Source organism: Antedon bifida, chromosome 4, assembly GCF_963402885.1.
Source record: "Antedon bifida chromosome 4, ecAntBifi1.1, whole genome shotgun sequence".
NCBI classification, from domain to species: Eukaryota; Metazoa; Echinodermata; class Crinoidea; order Comatulida; family Antedonidae; genus Antedon; species Antedon bifida.
Window position 1 is genome coordinate 26,646,211 of NC_136229.1, and position 21,049 is coordinate 26,667,259.

Genomic DNA, 21,049 nt, shown 5'->3' on the forward strand with positions numbered 1-21,049 from the left:
AATTGCCCAGAAAAGAAACTTAAAATGACCACATCACCCTGCAGCTCACCGCGCTTAAAATTTAATTAGCGTCGATCGATAAATGTTGGCTGTACTTAAATTCATTAGCTTTTGCCGGGTCACTTGATAACGACCGATATTCGACCATAATGCGAAAACTAAGTGCCAGAATGACCACTATCTGATGAATTAAGATACCTCGTCACTCGTGTTATCAAAATGTATATAGACTTTTGCCAAAGGGTAGACGTCATAACATATAATCACAAAGTTGTTGACCGATGTCAATGCACCGTATACAGATTAGTATCTATGCGGCGATATCGTTTATTTTCTCTATAACTGTTAAGCCTACAGTAATACAAATGCTTGGTTTCCACTACGACGAAACGCAAGCACGTAAATGCAACGCAAGTGATTTGACCAATCTTAAGCGATGGGTTATTCAAACTTCCATTTTGATTGGTCAACTCGCCTGTGTTGCGTCTACGTCCTTGCGTTGCGTCTCTCGTAGTCACCCGATTCTCTGTATTGTATTTTCACATAATTATGGCAATTACATCTAGTATCATAGGCACATTCTGTAAAACAGTGTATCACATGACGCCTATGTCATGTTAAGGTTAGGGAGCAGGGCATCACCCAGAATTTTCCTATATACTGTACAAATTATCAGCATAAATCGGCTATTTAGTTTGAGGATGCTCCGGCGAGCGCCCTCTTTTGCACTGAACAACTGAGATTTTCCACCATGATACCATATGAGCATGCGCATAGCCTGTCAAGACATAATATTATTGATACTTTTTTTGGAGATGTTCAATGAAACACATTTCAGGCAAAAATTGACACATTTAATGATTAAAGGTTAGCTCGGTTCTTGTCAAATTCTCTTCCTTGCATACTAATCGATGTTTCTCATAATGATTGAATGTGTCTATATCTAATCATACCACACTAGAAAGGCTAAACCACATTGAATCTTTAGAGGGTATTATAATTATGGAATCAGGTTTTCGTGTAATCCAAACAGAATATCGGATAATGCAAATAAAGTAACGCAATACCTGTAGGTGTGAATGACATTCAAATGCAGTGTAAAGATGATATGCCACCTGTTTTAATGAGAAGGGGACGAGAAGGGTTACATAACGACAAGAGGATAAATCTAGTCGATATAACCAAAATATGAATTAGGTGACACATTAATGATATAGTTGTCAGCGAGAACGTAATTTAATGGCTCGGATCGAAAGTTGTGTTTGTTTTGTGGCGCTATTTATAGTATCGAATCCGAAAACAAGCGATATTTTAGTCCGTGATTTCTGCATACGTTAAGGTGGGCCTCCATTTTCAAACATATATCTGGGGGTTTAAGCAAACCAAAATCTTGAAACATACGTTACCACTATTAGTTGAAAGGGTTTGACAAAAAAGGAACAATTAGTGCTATTATCCTTTATCATTTAATTTATACATAATAATAGGCTAGACTTGCCCCAAGTCTGTATTGTCTTTTTTATGTTAGTCGGCGTGTTGATTTTTGTCCTGATTTTGTATACGTATGAAACGCCATATGTGCCAAAATATTTATCTTTTTACTCAAATTAAGTCAAACACCGTCTGGAACCCAGACTAACAATAGGCCTTTTTCTTTTATTACCTTATTTGGTGGTGACCGAGTATTCCGCATTTGCCGTCTAAAATAATGTATTATTCTAGTGACGTCACGTTATTCATAACAATAATTATCTTGGCCGCTTTCTTTCGCTTTAGATGTATGGTAACACGGTTACTATTTATTGTCGATAGTACACCTGACAGTGCAGCTAGCCTACGGTACTCGTTTTTTCGTGTATTTATTATTCTATTGAATATTTTAATCATAACTATTTAAAGATGTTTTTCTTGATACTTATTCAAATAATAGGTTATTTACACTGACAACAATATCACGACCAGTTACAGTTAATTTTAGAATCTAAGAACTGTAAAATGTATTATATGAGAATCGGAAATCGCAACTACGCGGTTCTTTATCTGGGAACGTAGTTTTATTTTTGTTTCGACCTGTGTCTTTTCAAAGTGTGTTTTTACCTACATTGTAAATTATTGCTCAGTATTGTCTGTAGACAAACGTGCAAGTTTGGGTATACACAAAGTTTGTCGATAGCGTGAACGTCACGCTTCAGTGCGCTTCATAACGCAGTTTTGTCATCCAACATTCCCGTTCGTAAATTCATTATCTTGTTCAATAGACGAATGGATGGGACGTCACCAAAATGAAATAATGAACAATGTAGAACAAGAGTTATTGAATAATGTGACAGATATAGATATTTGAATTATAAACTGAATTATGTAGGCGTATTACGCAAAACAATCTTTACTTTACTTTTCTCACGAAAACTTTATTTCAAATATGAACCTCGGTCCCCGCATGGATCTGGATTTAAATATACGATACGAAGACGAAACATAAACGTCGTACTGTAGTTTCAGCATCAGATCTTCAGGGCCCCATCATAAGCCTAATTTAACCATAATCTTAACATACAGGTACCACATGCATGTTATTTATATGTTACACTGTACTACGGAATTTGCCATGTCACCGCATGTATCTGGATTTAATATACGACACGAAGACGAAACATAAACGTCTTACTGTAGTTTCAGTATTTGATCTTCAGGGCCCCATCATAAGCCTAATCTAACCATAATCTTAACATACAGGTACCACATGCATGTTATTCATTGTTACACTGTATTACGGAATTTGCCATGTCTCCGAAAATCAGGTAGTTGTCGTTGTCAATCATGAATAATACAGATTTAATCTTATGAACATTCCGTTTCGAAGTGGATTTATTGTATTATATTAAAATGGTACATTATCGATCAATAGTCTTTCTTGAAAAAAAAATACTATTATTCTTTTAACTATCATATTCAAAGTTTTGTATAGCAATGACAGTTTTACTGCAACAATGATAATATGATTGATATCTTATCGCCAGAAGGTAGAATTTTCTTTAAAATCGCAAAATTTAATTATACTAACATTTCAATGTTAAATCCATTATTCAAACAAATGGTATATTTGTGACAGTAATCGTTTGCATATTATTAATTGTATACCGCATAGCATTATGGTACACAATACGCTAACTTTACACATAGCATTTGATGAATATAGTGCGTACGGTTAAAGCATAGTAAGCATAGCTTTGGCGCATAATACGCAAACTTCACAAGGCACGGTAGGCCTACACATAGCATTTGATGAATATAGTACGTACGGTTAAAGCATACGCATAGCTTTGGCGCATAATACGCAAACTTCACAAGGCACGGTAGGCCTACACATAGCATTTGATGAATATGTACGTATACGTTTAAACCCACGCAAAGCTGTGAGGTGTAATACGCAAAATTTACAAGGCATGTTAAACATAGCATTTTGATGCATATGTAGGCCTACGGTACGTTTAAAGCACATAGACACATATAGCTGTGACGCTGCATCACAAGGCATGGTACACATATTGATGAATATGTACGTGCATTCAAAGCATAGACGCATATAGCTGTGGCGCATAATACGCAAACTTCACAAGGCATGTTACACAGTATTTGATTAATATGTACGTATACGTTGAAATCCACGCAAAGCTGTGAGGTGTAATACGCAAAATTTACAAGGCATGTTAAACATAGCATTTTGATGTATATGTACGGTACGTTTAAAGAACATAGACGCATATTGTGACGCATAATACACAAACTTCACAAGGCATGTTAAACATAGCATTTGATGCATTGTACGTATATACGTTAAACAAAGCGTTGTCGAAATGCATAACAAGCAAATTTAACAAGGCATATTTCTAGAATACCTGAGCATTGCAAAATGTATTACAATGTAATGCATACGGAGGATACTACCTAAATGTGTTTGCGAGTAAAATTCGAGCGATACAGTTTCTGGTCCACGTGCGTAAGCATGAATTGTTATACCTATTATGTAATTAATTACGGTGAGGCATATGCCAAAAGGCATTAATAATGAATTTGTATTATTGTACTGTAACATATTCATGATGGTTTTGTAGAATAATATTACCATATTAATTATTATATGGAAAAACAATTCCATTGACAGTGACAAAATATTAAATGACATAGAAAATACAGTATACATTGGAGTCAAACAAAGCAAAAAACAAATTAGACGAAATTAAGAAATACTGCAAAAAATGCAATTGAAGATAAATTAAAATTATTCTGTGAATAATAATTATTGAAGAAGTAAAATTGATGTTCTAGTATTTATTGTGGATGTCTCTTTTGAGGAATTGTTTTATAAATCTGTTGAACTTAATAATACGTGTAATCGTGAAATTAAAGGGCCGCAAAAATAAATTATTTTTATATTTAATTTTACGGTACTGTATTGTGATTATCTTAAAGAAACTGAATGTTTCCGCAATGTGGCAGTACGTTTTGACCGCGATGGCAGAACGGCGAATACTGGGGTTAACGCATGCGCAAAATACATTACATAATTATAATAATAAGATATTATATAGCGCTTCACATTATAACCCCGGTAATGTTTTGCATCAAACACGATGGAAATTCATATTTTTTGCACGCGACTCTATAGCTCACTACGGTATGTCGGTCGATTGGTCGGTCGGTAAACACTTACTCAAATTCGCGCGCGCGATTGCAGCCATGTATATGGCTTTAAATGATGTGCGTAATGTTTAATCTAAATAATTTTTTTACCACATTCTAAACATAGATGGAATAGTTTCTTTTCGGTTATTTGAATTGAAACAATGAAATTAATCGTTTTCATTTCTAAATACGTAACTGCGTCATAGAGTTTACAAGCGATCATTGACTATTGACAAGTTTTAAAAATTGCTAAACGATTCGAGAAGCTATGAAGCTGAAATTAAAGTTATAAATTATATAGCTTAAGGAAAATAATAATAAATATAATATAATACAATAAATGGGTTCAAATTGATACAGATAAGCATTTCTATATTAGCAAAAAAAATCTACTAATAACGTCACTTAACAAGAAAATCTTGTTTTGAAATTGCCTTCGAAACAATTATTTATAATACAACTCACACGGGTGAGTGAGTGGCCGAGCGGTTAATTACGTAGCCATAACATCGGCAGGGGTTCGAGGCTCACTCACTCCATGGTTCTGGTGGTAGAACGAGTCTTCTCGGATAAGGACTATAAACCGTATTTCCAGTGTACACATCTAGCTCATGTGCACTTTAAAGAACCTAGTACATCTTTCGAGACGAGTAAGGGGTTACCCCGGTGTATTAGTTCATCACAGCCACTGATCACCAACTGGGCCCTCTGGGAGACCAGTCTTTGACTGAAGAGGTTACCAAGTATAAATATTATATATTTCAATCAAAAAAAAACATAAATATAATTGCATGCGGGAAAACACTGACTTATATATTGGAAAAAGAGTGATTAATTAACTTTATTCAATATGATTGATTTACAATAACAAAATTTTAACAACCTTTGTATAAAATCCACAAATTCAAATAGATAACATTAAATGGACTGAATATAGTGTTAAAATGTTAGTGAGACATATAAAATAAACATCAATATGATCCATAATGTGTTTAAAATGTATTTTTTTAAAGTACATTTAGGCCTAAAGGTGTTAATTTTGATAATTGCAATTGGTAATTCGTTCCACTTTGAATTGCATTTTGGAAGAATATCTTTGAAAGTTGGCCAATGTTCTACTTACAAGTCGCATTTGCATGTCCTCTAGTATAATGAAATACAGATTATCAGATTCTGAACAATTCTATTCATTATCTTCTTTTTAAATAACAAAGTCTGTTATAGTCATTGACTTTTATCTACATTGGAAATGATGTTGTTTTTTTAACTTTAATTTTGAACTCCAAAATCTCCATACTGTACACCACAAATTTGTACCGGAAAAACATATATATATAGGCTAAGAAATTGGGTCTGCGGGTAACATGTTTTGATGGTCAAAAACAAAAAAAAATGTCAGGAAATTAAACTCATTCATGATAAACTATAAAAATACAAATAACCAAGATAGGAATCAAATAAAACAATCGATGTTAGTCTACGTTTATGCTGTTGCTTCAAAGCTAAGTGGACGCCGTTTCGTGACAAATTAGTTTTAACTTTATTGGTAGTATGGAACGCTATGGAATAATGTCTGCTGTGTCATATTATGAAGTCGGGAACCTGTAACAAAGACAAAATAAGACCAAATCAGCCTAATTTTACGATGTTCGTAGGCTATATCGCCATCCGATTCTGCAGCTGTCACTAGATAGTATCTAACCGACTATTGCATGTAATATAGATACGTGTCTGACTGTATTACGTACTTTTAGAATGATTTTTATTTTCTTTATTCTTTATTATTTGTTATAACGCCTGGCCCGGAAATTGTTATCCCCCTTAATTTGTAAGTAAGCTCTTTGTTGATTTGTCCATATTCCAAGTAGGGTTAAGACATTGATAGTTTGAAATTAGTCCCGGCATGGTTCGATCCTTAGGCATGGCCACGAAGGTGGCCGAATTCGAAAACCACCGTACCCACCCCGCCCACCCTCCTTATCTAATGCCTTAATAAATGGTCAGAAATATAAAACAACAAATATATATTACTTAATGTTAGATACAAACAATTAACATTGGTCATAGTTTGAACCTCTTTAAAAAAAATACCTTTTTTCCAAATTACGAATTAAAAGACGTTTACTATATACAATAATTTCAATACATTGTTTATTTTTTATTAATTTAAAAGGTGAACACAACCACTTGTTGTTTTTCGTGGAATTGTTATTGTGTAATTTGATAGTGTACGTACGCTATCCGGTAGTTCATAATATTTTTCTCCAAGTATTAGTCCTAAATACAAACACAATTGTGTTTGTTCGGTCAGGGAAAGTGAATTGCAGGAGTTGATTCATTGTCCTTGGCGCAATATTGACCATCTATTGCCAAAATACAACTAATATACTGTTCAGTCATAGCAATACAATGACGTAGCTTATCGGAATTCACCGCCCACACTTTGATTTGTATTTTATATTGAAAAAAAAATACAGTACAGTAGTATTTACGACCTTAATTTTGATTCTTAAAGCTGAACAACTTTGTAGAAAGACAAGATATATCTCCACAAGTTTAACAGCAAATAGTTACTTACTTATCCAATAGAAGTATATGCTATTTCTGGCTGTTTTACTTCTCGTTTTGATTTAGCTTTTCGCTTTTATTTTGTATCTCCATTGAGATCCAGCCACTGATACCCACATCATTGTCATTTTTTCAGTAATTTGCCTTTGGATTTATAATTATAAGCATAATTGTATAAAACACACAAGTGCATCCTTAATCTGATTGGTTACTTTGTATCGTTAAGTTCTACTGCACGGTTGAAGTGATATGCTGTGCACCTTCAATTTGTTTCAAACATTTTAAATGTTGGTGGTCCAAAACCTAGTGTGCTCCGTCCACAACTTCCCTATTCCACCGCCAATATCGGAGCGCTGCTTTTCTTGAATGGCCTAGCCTACCGCCTTTTCTTCGACATTGATTTAAAGATTGAATATTTTACTTTAGAGCGATAGTTTGTGTTTTTATAATTGTTTTTTTTCCAATGAATGTTTTGTATTCGTGGTAGTGCGATGACGATAGTTACAATCCGTTATGCATGAGTAATTAATAATGACGTAATGCATAAACGGGCATAAATAAGGAGTAAGATTTGTATTCGGGAGTTCGGTAATGCGTCCTATTGTACAATAAAATTAAAGTTCGAATTTAGTATTTGAAAATTGAAATCTTTAACCGTTATCCACGGTGCTGACTGTTGATTTTCTTTCTTTTGATTTATACGATATTAAGATATTGCAAATTTCAATTTTAAATTATCATAAATACTACAAGTAAAAAAATGCAGTGATATTTACTTACGTGACATTCACAATTTGCAAGTAATGCCACACCAATGCATTCTAAAGTGAATGTTCTCCAACCTGACGCGAGAAATTGATTAATAGAACTCAGTATAAATAATTATTATGAGAACACTTGAAATTCCAACTAGCTAACGTGTTTTTACCAAAAAAATATGTTGATGTTCTTCCATCCGATTCGTGTTTTATCTCCACATGACAACATTTATGCAGTATCGTAGGCAAATGCCGTAATACAACATCTCATGTGTATCACATGTGGTGCTTGTTTAATAGAAGGTTAATTTATTAGGGTCTATTTTACATACAGACTTTAAATAGGAATATTTGATTATGGAATTTGTATCATATATGTTTCTAAAGAGTTGGGTAACTGTGTGGTTGTACATTTGACTGTCATACAGATAGATCCGGGTTCAATTCCCGACAACTTCCAGTCTACTCAGCTGTAAATGAATACCTGATATTTAATGGAAATGAAAATGAAAATACTAAGGAGAAAGGAACTGACCACCCTACCACATAATGACCGAGGCTTAGTAGAACGAGCTCCTAAAACAGCTCATTCCTACGTTCAGACATGAATACAGGAGTTACCTTTATGTTACTAAATAAAACAGTATTTAAAAGAGTATACCGAGAATCGGATGTTCTTCCACGAAACGGATATCGAAAATAATAACAATTTACTTATTTTTAGTTTGTTTATTCAATTATTTATTTTTTTATTATGTACGGTAGTCATACAAACTGTTTATTAGAGTGACTACCTCATACACTTTTACATTGAACCAACTGGAAGCCTGCGTTATTGTATAGTAGGGAAACAGTTAACTACAGTAGAATGACAAGATAGTATCATCATGTGTGCGTAACTCTCTTGTGGAGAGATTGTTGTGAGGCCTCGATTGGCAAATTAGGAAGTACAGTGAAGCTAATAAAGAACAATAACATGTATTAGAAGTACTTAATACACCTAGACTCGTTACTGGATGACTGTCAACAGTAAGTTACAATCTACCTACCTAGGGATATTATATTAATGCTTAGTGTACTCTAAAGCTCGTCTACACTATCAAACTAGTTTGACAAAGAAGTGTGATGTGCTCAAATATGGTAGTGATATGCAAAAAATATGGTAGTGATATGACATTATCATGTCCATACATGGGCACATCACATTTTTTTTTTCACATAAAGTGTGATAGTGTAGACAGAGCTTTACACGTTCGGTTTTTAATTTATTTCTGTAAATCAAATATGTCTTTGTTTATTTCGGTTCATATACCTATCATTAATAGATGATGAGTACGTGTTTCTTCAGAGAATTACTAAATAATTCAAAAGCACCATTTCACACGTATAAGGCCGAAATTTTGTAATAATACAATTTTCATATTAAAAAGCAAATTATAATTACAACGATGGATAATCATAATTTTTTAATGACTTTTATTAGGCCTACCATATTTTTTGAATCGATATTTTAATTTAATTTTTTTTTACAATAATTATTCTAATTCTGTATAATTATCTAGGTCGTGTTTGTGACCTAAACACAGTGTATGTGTTCTAATTAGGCGTGTACAGTAATTACTGATTGTTATCTGCATTATTATAGGAGTAGGTTCCATACGTGTATGATTAAAAAAAATGACCGGGGTAATAATGTGCAGCGTATTGAGAGCTTGCTTATAGGTCTATGAGCTATATAAGAATGAACTATTATTATACATCTTTACATCGCAGTGCGTATTTGCAAGTCCATGCATTTACATATGTAGGCCTACATATTGTTATTAGATTACAATGCAAATCAAATTATTATTAAAGTCGAAAGTTAGCTCTAGATCAAGGAATGTTTAAATTATGTATTTTATAATTACGATACTTCTTTCTCCTCTAACTTCGACATCCTTAACACGAAACAATGTTATTCGGCGAACTGGTCTGTTATTGTAGTATCTTGTTTCATTTCAGTATATTTTAGTAGTTCTTTGTAATAATTAACACTGTTGATTGGTGCCCATTATGCGGATCTGTCGCCTTTGCGACAAGTTGTTGGGCGACGTCATGTAAACAAACTAGCGTCGCAAGAGATACACTAGTCTAGGTTCTAGACCGAAATAGTGAAAAAAGAAATAATTTGGTACATATGGCGTTTCATACGTATAATACATGAGCTCGTATTTTTAGTCAAAAATCGAAACGCCGACATAAAAAAAAACAATAAATACAGACTAAACATACGTCCGTTTAAATTCATCAAGACCATAAAAGCACTATGCCGCATTTTGGACTCTCTCTTACGTATGTTGCCTTTTTGCTGTTTAGTGGTTTTTGTTAGAAATAAGTCTAAGCGTATTTCCTGGTACAGTGTATAATTGTTTTCTCCTCATAAGGTAAGTCTATATTACAATATATTATTTTGCGCTTTCAGGCAATTATATTGTTTAATTCTATTTCGAAATAATAGTATTTTTAACCGTATAGATATGATCCGAGGGTTGATACCTTTGAATGAGATGAATGAATAGGATATCCGGGTATACAATGTATTGCCTGAAAGATTAACCACAATGAACACGCATATATAAAAACTAAAAGTGTAATACAAGGGAAACGTTTTATAAATATAATAATTTTTATCTACTACACAATAACTGACACATGGTCCATTAAATTCCCTTTATGATGAACCTTGTTATTATCTGATGATGGTGGTATCAAAAGAGAAACTGTTATATCTGGAAAAAAATAAATATGTATTTCCTCCATGGGTAGGCCTACTGCTCTATGGATATCCCAACCAACATAAACCTACGCGAGTGCGCTCGCGAGTCAGGAGTTAATCTCTAATTAAATGAATATTCGTATGCGCGTAATAGAAAATAGTGTTTACATGAATTTTTATGAACGTACGTAGGCCTAATTACATTGCACTGTTAAAGGTTAACTAGTAACTAATCTAACAACACAAAATTATTCCTCATACGTTATTATATTAATATTACTTTATCATAATGATAAATATCTATATGGAGAGGGAAGGGGAGAGATATATAATTCAGCTCTACGGTTGTTTGTTATATATTTCACTGTTCCTACGGCCGACATGAAAGGTATCAACATGAAGGTATGAAATGCTAACATTATCCACTATCTAATAATATAGCGACAACATTCCCCACGTTTGTTATTTCATTTCATTTCATTTATTTATTCGACCAATAAACAGAGCACAATGGTCAGGGGTAACTAAAGCAAAACAATTACTATAACTCAAAGAGTCAGTTGCCCCTTAAAAAACATCGAAATAAAAATATTGCACATGTAGTACAACATTTGTACAAGCTTATACAAAAAGTCTCTTAATACTCGTATTGCGCTGTACACAATTGACATCGGACAGGAATTGCACTTCACGGAAGGTTTTAAACTACTTTTAACAAAGGTACGTCGGAGATAGGGGTGTTTTTGTGAATTGTAGAGTTGTCTTCTCCATTAGTTAATTAATAAAACACACTAATTAATTAATTTAAAAAAATCTTCAATACTTTGCAAAACAGCGTTGCTGCATATTTACTGGGTATACAGTATGTAAATAAGATTAGTATAGGTAATATATTAGTGTTAGATGTAGTAAACATCGTTTTTTAAAGACGTAATCCTAACTCTTTGATTTGTATTTAACATATTGTATGTGACATTCAAGATTTTAATTATCGTTATAATTAGTCTCCATAGTGTGTTTCTGAAGTAATAGCCACATCCTTGATTTTAGGCTGATAATTCGTAAAAGAATCTGTTGATTAATATCTGATGAAATATCTACTTAGTGCTCAAGAGAGAGATGTACAATTTCGGACGCAACGCAAGGGATTTAGCCGAGTCTCTGTCTCTGCTGTATGTACCTGTAAATTTGTTTTACTGAATTGATAAATATAAAAAGTATAAATAAAAAAAGGTATCGTTAAGAAATTATTCTTACTCGTTTTAATTAGAGCAGCACATTATTTCAATTGTAATATAAATATCGAACATTTCGCCACAAGCTAGCTCTCCATAATAGGATCTCGGGCTTCTTTGAGGTGTGGCTTGTTCATCCTACCGAATGTGGAATTTGGGTTAGCATGGAAAAAAGTACATGTTGAGCTTTTGAAATAATGACACTTCCTATTATAGGGTTTTACAACCATAGTGATCTATATGAAAACTAATCTAAATATCATAAAATTGTATTGACATCTATAAGTGAAGAGGATTGTCTTCTCAAATTGAACTTGTGATAAATTTGTCTAATGAATATGACCATTTTGTAGGATATGCTAATAAATTATTTTTAATTGGATATTTTAACTTGAATATAAATTTGTACAAATTAGTAGCAGACATCATACTCGATTGTTGAACTATTTACTCTACAGTCAATTTTTTTTTAAATGCATAATAATTTGTTAAAATAAAATGTCAATTCTTAATTTTGTGAACCTATAAGTTTACCTTCAGTGCAGTTGCTCAACGTAATGAACTTTCTCAATCGTATCCTCGAGTTTCTTAATTATTTTTTTTATTGAACTTTTTAAACAAAAGGAACACCTTGACAACTGTGTCATACCAGTGCCATTTATTATTTATTTATTTATTTATTTAAGCAAACAATTTTTAACCAAATTTCGACTAGGAATTCTTGATATTGAGGTTGAAAGGGTATAGATGGTATGAGTTTTAAGAGAAAACAGAATATGTAAATTACGTCATTATGAATGATGAATATTGCTTTCTGTTAATTTGTCCGTTCTATAATAAGTTACGTCAGGAGTTGTTACAATTATCGTTTTAAAATTTCCTTTCTGAAAGTAAGTTCATCATTTTCTTTTTCTATAGAGCATTTTGATTTGGTTTATGCTTTTTGTTTATGTTTTGATTTTCTTTTTAGTATCTTGATTTCATGTGTATGTTTTAAAACAATATTTTGTGTTTTCGTGTTTTTTGTTTGCTTTTAGTATTGTGATTTTTTTTTTTTTTTACAAATGTTTACTTCTGTATCTTGATTTTATTTTTCTGGTATTTTTACGTATAGGCCTATGTTTGTTTAAATCTTTTATTGTTATTATTGTTTTGGTTTTTTGTTTGTTTTTTTCATTTCTTCAATTGTTCTTAATATTCATTAAATGTGTCAGTACCCCGTGAACCTTCAACTAATTGACACTGATGTGTTTTATTTTTGTTGTTTAATTAAGTATTGATCTTTTTTTAGCACGTCTCTGTCTCTTGTCGCACCATTAATTTAAAAGATTTCTAAGTTGCATAGAGTTATAGACATTCGGTCGCACTCAAAACAAAAAATGCATCTAGTGCTCATGCGCTAAAGAAGAGACTCAAGTTCATTAATCTTCCATATGATGCCTTCAGCCCGCACAGTTCTGAATTAGTATCTTTAATAAAAAAAAAATGCCGACTATTTTTATATTTATTTATATGGCTTGATGGTTTTCCGTGTGTTATTTTTAAACGTGTTTGTCTAATGTAGATTGCTAATGTTCCAATATACGGCGTATGTCTATTTTGGTATAGAACTTATAAAATAATAACTTTGTCGGGGGTCGGTGGTGTAAATTCTAATGGTTTCATTGAATCTAACAACATTATTATCTATAAGAGAGATTGTGTTTGTAGGCTACTGCTGATCATTATATGTGCATGCATTGGGGATGTACCCGCTGGGGCGAGTATATTCTCTAGTACTATAAGCACACGATTCTCTGCCTATGACATTATTATGTGATACATGTGACAGTGTATTACAAAATGCGCCTATGAAACTGGACAAAGTATATAGAAACAGGACATAGAATCGGTCAAAGTAAGTTTGAACCAATCCATTAATTATTGTAATATTCTAATCATGAGACATTTATGGTCATGTTGTTTTAAAAGCTTCTTGTTTTGAATTAGTTTGTAATAATTTATGGGAACAAGCCTTGAAGAAGCTATACTCATCCAACATTAATGTTGTAAGCGGTACGATTTATGTCATGAATGACAATAGATGTAACTCTAGTATCATTTTTTAAAAGAAAGTGAATCAGCGAAGAAGCACGTGATTACGTTTAGTGGTATAATGGATTCCATATCTGATAGATGGGATTATAGATGGGATTATAGATTGGATTATCTGTCACTTGTATGGTAATATCCCAACACCTTCGAGTCCCTCTTAAGACCTTATTGATACTAAGTGATAGCAAACAGTATATAATCCTTTTAACATTTACTACAGCTTGCTTGAATGCATCATTATCCCGTCAAAGCAAGCATTTACGTCAAAAGATCTGTCAGAATCTGAACTTGTCAATTCGGTGATGAACTTCATCTTCGTGGAAGACGAAACGCACTGAATATAGGATGTAGTACGTTTTCAAACGTACGGTTATTAGTAGGCATGTATCCAGTAACATGGCTCAAGCTTTATATAGACTACGTACAGAAAATATAACATAATGTATTGAAACATTATATGTTTTATTATATACAAGGAAGTATACGCACATTTTATTCTGGAAGATTATCGTTCGTAGAAAACGTACGGTATCTATTTTTTTTACTGATAAAAGTGATATTATTCGTTCTAAGTGATGATAAGGCCCTAAATTATGCCGACATTTTTTTTCACGGTAATTTATACCGGACTTTCCGGAAACCATGCATTGTAGACCAGAGCAATCATTTCCGGAATTGACTATCATGCATCACTTTGTATACTTCGTAAGTTATCTTTTATATAAATTAAAAATATATATTGTGTAGTTATAATCTGCTTTCTATATGACTCTTTCTCCACTCCAGTGGTTTTCAAATGCAGTTGAAAATTTTCCCAGAACAATTATGGCCTTTGATACACCTCTGATGGATACGTGCAATAGCAAAATATGAGTAAAATTCAAAATAAAAATTCAACTTCTGGCCCACGTTTAGTTTAGCTACCTAGGGTACCAAACATTCGTCTGTCAACAACGACTGGGATGAGATGTACCAGTACATCGAGCTTTACACCAGATTTTAAAAACACGATTCTTCTTGGGGGAATGAAATATGGATAGCAAACTGGATGTTTCAAAAGCTAATGTCGAAAAAAAATGTAGACAAAATCCCTTTGATACCAGGATTAAGAATAGAGAAATCTCGGAGGATTGTGATGGCGCCATAGTTACTTGTTTGCATGAATAACTTATAGCAATGGTTGCGTAACGTACAGTACAACAGCGTACACTGTCTTGATTCCTGTGTTCAGTGCTTGTACGGGTGGATCGATGTATGTTTGGTCGTCGTAGTTTTAAGTAAGTTCGGCTGAATTTAACTTGCCGTTATTTTGGATTAGTACGTGATAGTACTGGACGGCGTAATTGATGTGAGCAGCTATTCGTATTTTGCACAGCAATTTGATTCCCGTCACGCTTCATACACCAATACAACATTCAGAACCGAAAGGTTATTGTTTGACTACAAAATATTGGCCTAAGACGATCTAGGCTATAAGTTTACGCTTTCGCTCTCTACGGATGAAATCATTATTCAGGCTACGGTTGTCAAATTCAGTGAATGTCCACATTTTCTACAAATTAGTATTTTCTTTTATCCAGATATCTCAGCACTCACTTGCATTTGTATTCTAGTATTTTTATTTATTATTATGTTATCGCAATCATTTTAGTGGTTTCAAAGCATTCTCGACATTTTTCTCTTTCAGTCAGATTATATATAAATGCCGCGCATTATCATTCTAGCATTTTTGTCGATTTATCATAACATCGTATATTGTGTGTTAAGGTAGTACATGAATAATTAAGGTTATCATGTTGTACGTGTATGTCTGTTTAACAACATCTCAACGTTTATTTCCCATTTGTGCCTTTACTTGTCAAACGTAACACAATTCTTAAAGTTGGTCAATTATTTAAGAAATGCCACGGTAATATTTACAACTCAATTCTGACGGTTATTGTCGATGGAGTTCCTAATATTCCTATCAATGTTAATATAATATAATAACAATAAGCATAATCAATACATAATATATCATGCTGTCGAGCTTTAAACCACAGCAGATGCGAATGCATTATAAATGAATGTCTAAAGCATAACTTTATTGTACTGTATACTTTTATTGTAGATTGGTAAAGAGATTAAAAACGGGTATTGTTGCGAGTCCTGCGAGTTATTTTAAGAAATCGCTGTAGACAAAGCTGCGTCGGTTGCGGCTTATAGGCATGAATAGATTGTGCAAGCAAGTCGATATGATTTTCCTTTTAATAGTACAAAGCAACGTTTGATCTTTTCGATTTTAGAGTGAATATTACAAATATCTCACAGGTCGGGGTATTTTTTATTTATTATGGTATATAGATGTTAAAAATTACTAAGTTCCTAAGATACTGTTTGTATGCCTGCTGAGAGTAGGACTTCTCCCACAATTCACGCCTCATACCCCCACCCACGTTTTCATTCTTCTATATTCACTTATGACACGCTAATGCGGACATAAGAATATCGAGGTACCTTGGGGAGAACATACAGCACCCATCGAATAAACATGCGCGCGTAGATGTGTTGCCTTAATATATTTATGTCCGCTCTGGCGTTCCATACCCACACACTTTACCTGTCAACGTATGCTCCTACCTCCTGTTTACAGGCCTATGACACACACACACCTATTCGTACATGTAATCTATACATAGGATGTGAATTGCTTTTGCTTTCTTTATTTTTTATGAATAGATATTCTGCGCATCGATGATCATGATTTGCTTCAAGGAACTGGAACTTTACAAAATATAATATTTCATGAGATTATATTTCAAAATAATCACCTTTACGTAACCAAACTCACTGGGCTATAGTTACCGCGATGTAGTTTTGTTTTCCTGTTTGTTGGTTATTCATTAATTAATGAGTTGTTACTAGGCCTTAGGACTTCTTTGTAATTTCAGTTGCAGGTGCATATTGCTACACTGTTTTTTGTTTTATTATTATGCCACAGTTGTTATAGATTCAACTAAAAACTATTACTAAGCATAATATTTTAAAGATATTTCTAATGATTATACAGTAGTTTTGTATTGAACATTGCATTGCCTTGCCTCTCTTGTTGTTACAATTAAAACAAGTTAAAACTTGATTTCTACCAGAAAGTTTACGCGCGGAAATTTGACCAATCAGAAAATCGGATCATCGGAACTTTTGCTTATGATTGGACAAATACTTACGTGTACATTGTGGCTTGTGCTGCGCGTACTTCCGGGAAACAAACTTAACGAAGCCATAGTGAACTGTACACTCTAATCAGGGAAAAGTTATTAACTCTTCCCTGCTCTAATATACGTTGCAGTTAATTCATTCGGTAAATATTACTGCATCTAGACGTCTATCGTAATAGCCCTATACATTCACAAATTTAGAACGAAAGACGGCGCCGTTAAATTCTATTATTTTTTCATTATTTAACAACACGGCGCCGTGTTCCGTTCCGTAAAACAGAAAAAGTGTGAGTGTAGCTTTAACCATTTTTTGGCCTGGATACTTATTTACATAACTTAAATGGAAACTCGATTGCATTGTGAAATGTATAATGCCGTGGAGTAATTATACTCTGTGGTAATACATCTAATTATTTCCCCATAATATATTCGCCACAAAATATGAGGTTTGTAAATGAATGGTATGATTTAGTAATGTTACCCTGGATGTTATATGTATAAAAGTAATACTGCAGTTCTATCTTCCACGCCTTGTCACGTGTCACGTACCTGGATGCTATGGTTCTATACTACGAATGTTTGTATCATTAATTATCCACACTTCACTTTGGTATAATCATGTTTATATCATGAATTATCCAAAACCAATCAATACAGCTTTTACATTTATTTTTATGTTTATTCCACGATGTTCATTATACAATGATAATTAATTTATATACAGAATTATAATTCTACTTACTACAGTATAAACAAATCGTACTCGGTGGGCGTTGATCAGTATTTCTCTTTTCGCACTAAAGCCCATGTAGAGTATTTCACCATCCCCCATGGGCCTATTATAAATATGTAATAATATAAACACAATTTTGAAAATATTTCGCGTGTAAACGTGACAAGACCTGCGTACCAGTAAGTGTAGGCCTACCCGATTCTCGCAGGTGCTTTATCTTCACATACGGCAATTATTTGCCCAGTTCATGGAATATTCTATATACCACTGGTGGGTATATACAGTAATATAGGCCTATATAATAACATGTACTACTACTATATAAGGTTAGGTTATAATGTTACCGGCGATACATGTGAAACATCATTACTATGGTATTGGAGAAATATCGGTACAGTTCCGACGATCTGGTGGTATTTCATGTTTAAAAAACTGAAGCTTTTTTTTTTATCAAACCAGTTTTTTACGAATGTACTTTTAAGAAATACATATGTAGAGATTTTTTGCTTAGGCAATTTTGAAAGCTGACTTAAGTTAACAAAGTTAAGATGCTTTAATTTCTAAGCAAGTTTGATCAATCTGACCCCAGATCTTTTTAAAACTTTCATGAATATTACTATGGGGCGGCATTCGTGCCAATTGTTCTTAAATACTTAATTTTGATCACGTTTTAATGAGCGTAGTTGTTGGGCGAAACATGTGTTGTATGGTATTCCTTTGTAATAAATAATGTTTGAATCTATAGACTCTTAATTTATTCCCCTTTATTACGTGGCTGACATTATTCTTTGTGTGCTTGGCGCGGAATATTTATATATTATATCGGAATATTTCCGATCAAATGAGAACATTACAATACAATGAAGATGCACTACAAACATAGACGAAAGTTTGGATCAAAGCATAATTCAGCTTTAAAAATTGAAAGAAATATTTTATGGAAAGGCTCACATGTCGTCCAATTATTTATCGACATTAAAGCCAGTAATTCATGTCGCCTATCCTTTGGTAGTTACATCTTATAGAATTGAAACAAGGCTCCATTTCATTTATTAAAGTATATGCTGTGTATTGTCACAATTACCTATAGTATCATTGTTTGTATTTTTTTCCGAGTTGTTAGGTCTTTCTATACGAATCCCGTTATATATATAACAATTGCCATGTATTTATGAACAACCGTATCTTAGTTTATGCTATTAATAATATCGACGTTTTATATAACGGCATGTGCATTTGCCTAATCAATTTTTAGGTTATATTTACGACAAGCTATATTTAGATTTATTATCGCAAAACCCCGATAAAACGTCGTTTGGTACAAGCGCAATGCAATGTTTCGTGCATTAGGAGAAAGATAGTAACGTAATAAATATTGGACTTTGGCGTATAGCAGCGACCGAGTTCATGTCTTTTTACCCTTGTAATCCCTACACGTGCATTACTTGTCCACACTGTACCACATTTACCGGTCACTCGTTAAACAATTCTTGGAATCCTTCTAGTTCACACTTGTCCAGTCGTTGCGTCACCCAGTAGTATACTTTAAACCTCTGTCCCCACGTACGTGGACGCAACGCAAGAACGTAAGCGCAAGTAATTTGACCAATGACGACGCAATGGATCTTCATAACTGCCGCTTGTGATTTGTAAACTCACATGCGTTGCACCATATATGTCTTTGTGTAATTGTGAATCAAGCAAAAAAATAATTTCATAACATGTGTTTTTACGCTGACATATATTGTATAATTTGCTCAACTTAACACACCATGATTAAAGTATTATTAGCCTCGCGTGCTATATACGCGTGTAACATTCGATATACCTTTGCACGAGTTCGGGTAATATATCAAGCAGTGTATTCCATAACTACGTGTAAACGCGCATATGCTATTATGACATTATTAAGCCGCAAGTCTGTGTAAAAGCATAATCTCCGCAGATGAAATTCAATCACGAACTAACTTAAATGCTAACACATGACTGTGATTATGAGCTACTGTAGGCCTAACTATTGGGGATTTTACACAATATGAATCTTGAATTCAACGTGTATATACGATCTAATAATAGGAATTTCGATTTTCGTCGACCGAGGATTCAGCGACCAACCTAGGTCAGAGGTCATTTCAATCGACGTGTCGTTGGTCGTCTGAACCTAGAAACCATGCCTATGTCGAGGTGAGGAGCGATGACACACGTCCTATATCTCCACATGCGCACATTGTGAACTAATATGACGTAGTTTGGTCGTCGGTCATCGCAAATCGAAAGCATGGTATTCACTTACGCAACGAAATTACGTACGCTCAACGTAAGTAGGTTGAGTTGACACACACGCGACAGCTCGGACGATCCATCGCGTCGGATTGGTTAAAGGCGTGCGTTGTGCTTACGTCCTTGTACTGCATCCGATTGGAGAACCAAGACCACCTCATGCGTTGCGCATGTACGTTAGTTTAAGTTGGTTATTGAACTTTTGTATGCATACCGTACAGTGGTTTACACACGGTGTCAATTCTCTGGAAGTTTTAAGCTCGGTCGATTCCATTATTTTGATGGTGACATTTAAGGAATACATTTTTTTAGCTTTTTTTCTGCATAATCAAAGCTATTAATAGCAAAATAATACACTTACATAATTTCCTTTAAGTGTAAGTCTTTGCGGAACCTATTTTAACCTCTCCGTTTTTAGTTTATTTCTAATCCAAATATTTATAAATTCGACACTCCCATTCACTAACCAATCAGAACTGCGCATGCTCCTTGAAGTTCTCTCTGAGATGTAACTAGTGCTAGCGATTATACCATTGTTAGTGTGTGAGTAGCGATAAGTCAGTGCTAACGCCTCTGTCGCTGGACGGCTGTTCGATATGGAAATTACTGTTTAAGAGAATACAAATGTTTTACTTGGATTTGTTATACTTTTCAAGGTAATTTGTACTACCAATATGATATTTTTCATGCTCATATATCAAAATTGTGTATATATTATCGTGGATTCTATTTATAGATCT

At 33.6% G+C, this 21,049-nt stretch overlaps 1 protein-coding gene across 2 annotated transcripts in view; it reads left to right on the forward strand.

Moving 5' to 3' along the window:
• LOC144839611 (corticotropin-releasing factor receptor 2-like) overlaps window positions 1-21,049 on the forward strand; it is a 67,939-nt gene that overhangs the window by 4,376 nt on the left and 42,514 nt on the right. Inside the window, exon 1 of one of the 2 annotated variants that reach the window (XM_078695046.1) lies at window positions 20,858-20,965. The exons of the other annotated variant lie outside the window; for it this stretch is intronic. The gene's annotated coding sequence lies outside the window, so the exon portion shown is untranslated. Of the gene's footprint in view, window positions 1-20,857; window positions 20,966-21,049 lie in introns of those variants that run through there. 2 annotated transcript variants of the gene reach the window in all.